Source organism: Prionailurus bengalensis, chromosome D2 (assembly GCF_016509475.1).
Source record: "Prionailurus bengalensis isolate Pbe53 chromosome D2, Fcat_Pben_1.1_paternal_pri, whole genome shotgun sequence".
Taxonomy (NCBI): domain Eukaryota; kingdom Metazoa; phylum Chordata; class Mammalia; order Carnivora; family Felidae; genus Prionailurus; species Prionailurus bengalensis.
In genome coordinates this window covers 28,608,219-28,616,146 of record NC_057351.1, presented here as the reverse complement: position 1 = coordinate 28,616,146, position 7,928 = coordinate 28,608,219, and the positions used below count along the sequence as shown (strand labels likewise).

The window sequence follows — 7,928 nt, the reverse complement described above, 5'->3', positions numbered from 1 at the left end:
CTTCAAAGTCTCTGTTCTTCCCACTCCCTCAAGGCACTTTACAAATAAATCTGCTAATGTGTATTCCTCACACCTTAAGATGCTCAAATCACACCCTAAGGTGAAGGGTTTTGTTTATAACAGAAGATATAGATACAGTACTTCCTATTTTCAGAGCAGTAGTAGCCTATGTTGCAAACTATAGAAAGAGAACATGAGCAAGCATTACCAGGGTCTGCACCTTATCAGTCTCACTGCAGTCTCACTGCACCTTATATATTTCTCTCAGTGAAATATATAAGCACAATGTATGGGAGAGAATTCTGGAAGCTTCTGGGCTGTTCTGATGTATTGAGATAAAATGATCTTAAAAAACATTCACTCCCAGCTTTGCCTCTTGATGTCTTTTTTTGGTATCTTAAGATTTCATAGATCTGTTAACTAGCCTCTTAGCAGAGTCCCAATTAACCATATATTAACGTTTATAACTTGGAAAGATCTTTTTCATTATACTAGGATGAATTCTCTGGTTTGTGGGCCAACTCCAGCCTGCTACCTGTTCTTGAAAATGAAGTTCTATTGGAACATGACCACACTCATTTGTTCAAGGCTTCTTTCATGCTACAAAGGCAGAGTTGAGTAGTTACAACAGAAACTACATAGCCTACAAAGCCTAAAATATTTATGAGCTAACATCTTATAGAAAGTTTGCTGACCTCTGCACTGGAGAAACATGTAAAAAAAAGTAAGTGTGGCATTTCTGTGCTCCAACATCCTAACACACATTATTTCGAAGCACTAATAGTTTGTCTCCACTGATGTATGTGGCTTAACATCTGGGAAGATACGTACCTTTTATATGGACATTCTATGTACTCATATGACTTGTGTTTTCACATAAAATGTTTCTAAAGTCTCCTCCCTAGATAAATACTCTGAGAATCTTGTCTCAGATGAATATTTTTGGGAGGGAAACATATTCCCTAAATGTGTTTGGGGAGAAACATGGTATGAAGGGACAAAGGGCTTTAAGATCCCTTGGGTAGGACCAGGGGATTTATGAAGTAACCAGGTTGGGGCTGTGCCCTACCTCAGTACCTGAGTAAGAAGCTTACCAATCCGTGACTCTTCTCTATCTCTGACCTCAAGCATCAGAGAGTTGAAAGAGCATAAAGCTTATGGGTCATGTTTTCTGTTACTAGAGTCTTCTGAATGGCCTATAGATGCCAAAGGAGACCTAGCCTTGCTCTCTCATGCCTCTGGGGTCAGTCCAGTGCCAGACAAAGCAGTGAAGGTAAATCTATCACATCCTGTCTTGAGGCCTCAGAGTCCAGTCCCTGAAAGAGTGTCCCCAGACCTCTGGGAGGCCTGAATGTCAGGGAGAGTGGGAAGGAAATTGAAATAACTCGTTTCCCATGACATCCAGTCTATTAGCTTGAGTGAACTTGACTGATCAACTTCGTGTAGGTTGGGAAGAAAACTAGTTGTTAGAACAAGAGCTGAAAGCTCTAAGTTTTTTCTATCAGTTCCTCAAACAGTCATCTGAAATTTCTAGTATCAGAGCTTCTGTCTCTCTAATTCTGCAGGGGCTAAGACTTAGCTATCTCTATTAGTCATTTGTATTCTAGTATGTAGAGAGGGCCTAAGACCATGTGGTCTTGGGGGTGTAAGGCCTCCAAAAGTGGACATGGGGGGCTTGTCCAAACCAGACAGGACTTAGGATACAAGCTTCACACAAGTCCTAGGCCAGCCCAATCTCTTAATCCCTTTTTCACTGTCTCACTACACAACAATGCCTCTATTGGGGCGCCTGGGTGGCGCAGTCGGTTAAGCGTCCGACTTCAGCCAGGTCACGATCTCGCGGTCCGTGAGTTCAAGCCCCGCGTCGGGCTCTGGGCTGATGGCTCAGAGCCTGGAGCCTGTTTCCGATTCTGTGTCTCCCTCTCTCTCTGCCCCTCCCCCGTTCATGCTCTGTCTCTCTCTGTCCCCCCCCCCAAAAAAAAGAAAATAAACGTTGAAAAAAAAATTAAAAAAAAACACACAAAAAAAACAATGCCTCTATTAATGAAACCTCTGGGGATGAAACTCCTTTACAATGAACATGATGTGTTAAAACAAAATAACAGCTTCATAAATCACACTAAACAGTACTGCAATATATCAGGTGGTTCAGCTGCAATATTCCTGCTGATTTAGGTAGTCAGGGCACAAATCTCCTCAGGCACGGTTTTGATTCATCTCTCAAAGTTGAAGGAAAACAGAGTCTACCTACCCTCATTGGAGACTCTATCTCCCACTGTTTCAGGTATTCTGAGGCCTCTTGTTCTCTGACTTTCCCAACCACAAAATTCATTCAACAAAATTATTTATTGAGGGCCCACTAAGTATAAGATAAGGAGATCTAGTGGTTAAATGAACACACACACACACACACCCACACACGTTCACACAAGGGGAAATCAAGCAAATATTCATACTAGTGTATTACAGAGTATGATAAGTGTTGTGAAATCATGTAAGAAGGGAACCTGGCAAGTTTAAAGGGGAGGATGACATTGGAATATGTGTAAAATTCCTAATCTGGGGAAGAGTTTGGTTCCTTCAAGAACTAAAAGGACAATACATCTGGCTAGAGAATGGATGGGAGAAGCCCAATAGGTATGCGGGCTGGATCATTGGGAGACATGGATTCATGCTAAGGATTTTAGTCCGAATTTTATTTTAATGTTTATTTATTTATTTTGAGAGAGAGTGAGAGAGGAAGGAAAGGAGAGACAATCCCAAGTGGGTTCCGTGCTGTCAGTGTAGAGACCCATGCAGGGCTTGATCCCACAAACCACTAGATAATGACCTGAGCTGAAATCAACTGCCACCCAGGCGCCCCAAGTCTGTATTGTTAAGAGCATATGGGAATCCCCAGAAGGGTTTACAGGAGGAGGTTTATAAGCTCAAATGCACATCTTGAAGAAAATTTTATTTTATGGACAACAGATTGAAAGGGAGGAAGAGTGGATGGGGGAAGACAGGAGGCTGAGATGTAGTGGAGGTGAGAGGTCATGTTGATTTAGACTGTGTGGTAGTGGTAGATTTGGAACAAAGTAGATTTTGAGCATATTTAGGGGTAAACTCAGTTGTATTTGGGTTGGATAGGAAATGTGGTAAAGGATAGGCAGTATCAGGGTGATTCCAAGTGGGTGTGTCCTGCTCCATGGTTGGAGATGCCACAAGCTGGGTGAAGAACATACACATAGAGAAGGACATGGATTTGGAAGGGAAGGGAAGATTATGAGTTCCACATTTGCTAACAGATCACAATTTGAAAAAAGTTCACTTTAGTCTATTTACATTTAAAACCTTTGAATTCTGGGAAGTTGAAGGATTTATCTTTTATTCATAGAAGTGGGTAGAGAAATATTTGGGTAAAAAGGAGACTTCAGTGTCATATTTATAACCTCCTCTGCCTTTGAAGGGGAGCCTCTTTGATTGCTGGGCATACTGAAGCCAATGCACAGGGAATTGCTCTGTAGCATAAAAGATTGAAAAAGTAGTGGTCCTGAGGGGCAGTCTTCAAGATCATGTACCTTGTGAGGCTGGACTGGAAAAAGCAGGCTCTAAGAGATGCACAGGAAGGTGAGGAGGTAGGAGGACTCTGGAGTAGAGAAACATGAAAGAGGAGTTGAGGTAGCATCCTTCCTCTGAGAAGTATACTGCAGAACCTTGTCCACATCTTCCCTGTAAAATATTCCATAGATTTTCTTTTGCTTACCATGGAGAGAGCTGAAATTGGGTTATAGGAATGCCAGGGTGAAAGTGAACCACGTTTAGGAAGATGAGAATGGGAGTTGACCCACAGAGATGAAAATGTACGTGCGCTTGCCTCCTGGCTCAATCTGCCCTTTCAGCACTATGAGACAAGGGACTGGGAGAAAAAGAAAAAGGTGAGGAAAAAATAAGAGAAGGGAAGGCAATGGGAAGGGAAGGAAGGGTACCTTGTTGGGGTACTATTCTCTGTCTTCTTAAATTAAAAATATACTGTGAGGAGGATACTGTATATTAAATTAATTCATACTAAGGCAAAGGATAATGACTTTCAAAAGGAAAATGGCTATTGACCCCTTCATCCCCTTTCATGGGGCATTCTTGGGGTGGAGGTGGTTTTGTGTGCTTACTTGTATATTTATTCAGTCCTTCATCAAAAATTTGTTAAGTACTTACTTTCTTTGTTTTGTGAATTTTATTTTACTTTTTTTAAAAAAAATTTTTATTTTTTTATTTTGAGAGAGACAGAGAGAGAGAGAACACAAGTGAGGAAGGAGCAGAGAGAGAATCCCAAGTAGGCCCTGCACTGTCAGCACAGAGCCCAGTGCAGGGCTTGAACCAAGCACCCTGAGATCATGGCCTGAGCTGAAGCCAAGAGTCGGGCACCTAACCGCCTGAGCCACCCAGGTGCCCCTATTGAGTACCTTTTCTGTGCTAGGCAGGGGTATGAAGATAAGAGTCATGATGCCTTATATATTTGCAGGGAATTTACCACTGAATGGGAAGAGAGGCCAACAGAAACATTTCAATAGGATCCCTGCTATATTAGGGAATAGGAGAATATAAAAGGGGCTTATGAACCAGCCTGGGGGATTGCAGGAATGCTTTATCCACAAGGAGATACTTGAAGAGAAAACATGAGTTTCCATTAGGTGATAAAGCAGTGAGGAGGGAAGCTAAATCTTGTATTTGGAAGAAAAAAAATGACTGGGGCTGAGTTAAGCAGAAAACATACTAACTTACCGTAAGAATATTGAATAGCTCAAAGAATTACCAGGAAGGCTGCAAAGCCACTTTTGGAAAATGAGAGAAGAGTAAGTTGGCTAGGCAAAATCCAAGATCATTTCAGGCTGACACCACAAAGGCAGCCTGGTATAGACAATACTGTCACTGATGCTGAACAACTATAAACCCCAGTTGCAGCCTTGGTGCTGCTGCTGTAGTAATGCCTATGGTTGCCATTATGGCCTCTCCTAACCACTGGGATGCATCCTTGCCTTCCCTGCTTCTTTGAATTAATAGCTCTGATTGAAAGTTGCAGGTGGGCATATCTGATTGTCTGGGCCTACGTAACACCCTGCCTCTCTAGCTGTAAGGGAATCTTGGAAAGCAAATACGTGGCTTTTTCAGCATCTATAATGGGAATGGGGCAGGAGGGTAGATTGCAGCCTTGTACCTGGATTCAAAAAGAGAGCAAGTCCTCTAAATAGGAAGGGAGTTCCAATGATGGACAACCTTCTTTTACTAATGAGGGGAGAAGGATGGAAGCAAGAGAAAGGTATTTCAGGTAACTGTATGTGAATACGTAGAAAGCTTCAAAGGCATGATGAGCTATAATGCAGTGTTGGGAGGCCTGTTAATAACTCAAAAGGAGATGGGAGAGAGAAGAAGGAAGGCTAGGAAGGCAGACAAGGGACTTGTTTCAAAGGTTTTATGCCTACAAGTTTTGCCTTTCCTTTTAGAGGGGTGTGGCAGATACAGTTGGTTGCCGGCTCAGTATCCATTCATCTTTCTTCCTTACCAATGAAATTCCAATTTTGATTTGGATAGCTATATACCCAGCTAGAATTCCTTGTAGCTAGTAGTAGCCTTGTTACACAGTTCAAGTAAATGAGACATAAACTGAAGGTTCCTGTCTCTCTCCTTCCTAGCTGAATACAGACGTGAGCTCTGGAGGTACAGCAACCATCTTAGGATGATGAGACAACAAGTAGGGGACAAGGTCAATGTATTAAATGGCAGGACAGAAAGATGGAAAGAGTGCTGCTCCCTGTTTCATTTGAGAACTGCCTACTCCCAGATTTCTTGAGACAAGTCCCTATGTGTTTAAGTCACTAGAGTTGGATTTTCTGTTTTTTTTGTTTTTGTTTTTTTTTTTTTTTCAGCAGAATGTGATCCTGACTGAAAGAGGGAAGGAGACCAGCTAGGAAACCAATACAGCCATTTATAAGTGACTTCGTGGGGCCAGAAGAGGTGGAATTGGGAAGAGAGGATGGACTGAAGATGTGAATGTGGTGAATGTATATGATGAGATAAGTGTCAAATGGGATGGGGGCTATGTGGGTGGAATCTACTTCAGGTACCCCAGAAAACCATCCCTAGCATTGAGGTGTTAGAGAACTCCATAAGAACACCTGGCAATCGTGGGGTGGGGAGGAGATTGTGACAGTAGGTGAAAGGGAGAAAGAGAGGATGTGTATGGTTTTAAAGACTAACTTCACAAGTTTCTTTTTATTATTATTTTTTAATGTTTATTTTACTTTTGAGACAGAGAGAGACAGAGCATGAACAGGGGAGGGTCAGAGAGAGAGGGAGACACAGAATCCAAAACAGGCTCCAGGATCTGAGCTGTCAGCACAGAGCCAGATGCGGGGCTTGAACTCAGGACTGTGAGATCATGACCTGAGCTGAAGCCGGAGGCTTAACCGACTGAGCCACCCACCCAGGCACCCACACAAATTTCTTTGTAAATAATACACACATTTTACAATGTTAAGCAAAAAACTGTTAAAACTATTAAAATCTTTCCAAATTCCACAACCCAGAGATAATAATTAGTGCTAACATTTTGATTATTTCTTTCCAGCCCCTAGTGTTTTTGTCCCATTCTTGCCATAAAAATGATTCTATAAATAGTTTAACAAAAATGTGATCATTATATATATTGTTTTCTAGTCTGTCCAACATTTTGGATTTGGCAAAACTGAGAAGGCCTTCTCATGTCATCACTATCATTTTAGTGGCTACATGCATGGTGTTCCATTCTGTGGATGTAACTATCATGCTATAGAAGTCAAACTTAAAATTTTTTTTATTGTTTCTCAATTCACACCACTTCTGGATGCAGTGGGGCAACTATTGAAGGTGATTCTGGGATTGAAAAAGAGGTGGCATTAACCTTGTCATCAGTTTTATTTTTATTTTATTTTTCTTAGGTTATTTTAATTCCAGGATAGTTAACAATATTCTATTAGTTTCTGGTGAACAATATAGCGATTTAACACTTTCATTCACCACCTTGTGCTTATCACTTATTTAACCCGTTACCACCCTCGCCATCAGTTTTCATACGATAGCTTGTCTGGGCTGTGATAGCCCAAAACATTGTGACAATATTTACCTTATTTTATTTATATTTCGCGAACTTGCCTTCACATTGAAGACCAAGTTTCTGAAACCATTACCTTGCTGGCTACGACAAAGGAAGATTTTTCTCTTTAGCGTAAATACATGTTTGGAGCACTGCAACGTATTGGTTTTTCTTTTGACACATTAAACTTTGTAGGTGAGCCATTTAGCTCGCAAGAATGGGAAATGCAGCAGTTCAAGTAAAGGTTATTGTTTTAAGGTGTACATTTAAAAAGGGAAAAAGGAAGCCACCCGCTTCCGCAGCGAGCAGGGTTCGAACCTGCGCGGGGAGACCCCATTGGATTTCAAGTCCAACGCCTTAACCACTCGGCCATCGCTGCCACGGAGACGGTGCGCAGGCACAAATACTTTAGTACAATAACTGCGCGCAGGCGCGCCATGCCCACCAAGAGGCGGAGCCTACAGACTCCTTGAGCTCGGTTTAGAGAGGCGTCGGAGGCTGACCGCACAGCTTTCGTGAACTACATCGTGAAAGCTAAGAAATAGAAACTCCCTGAAGGAGTTTAAGTAGACTCTTTTAAATAGGAGGCCTGGGAAACCCTTGCCTTCGCTGCATTACGAAAATCGCAAACTTGTTTGGCTTCTGGTCACTGACCTGATTTTTGCCCTCCCCCTTCCTCATTAGGTCATCGAGAGAGCTGTGAAACAAAGACTTCTTCTGTTCAGTTCTGCGGGCCCGCGCTCTGGAAAATTTCTATTTCTGCGGGGTGTGCGTGTTCTGCGTTCCCGCGTTGGCCGCGACGCCTGGAGCCCTCCTTTGT

The 7,928-nt window shown here is 42.3% G+C and overlaps 1 non-coding gene across 1 annotated transcript; it reads right to left on the bottom strand.

Moving 5' to 3' along the window:
- Positions 1 to 7,405: 7,405 nt before the first annotated feature.
- On the bottom strand, positions 7,406 to 7,487 carry TRNAS-UGA. Its single transcript has one exon. It is a non-coding gene; the product is annotated as a tRNA-Ser (tRNA).
- Between the last annotated feature and the right edge of the window lie 441 nt (positions 7,488 to 7,928).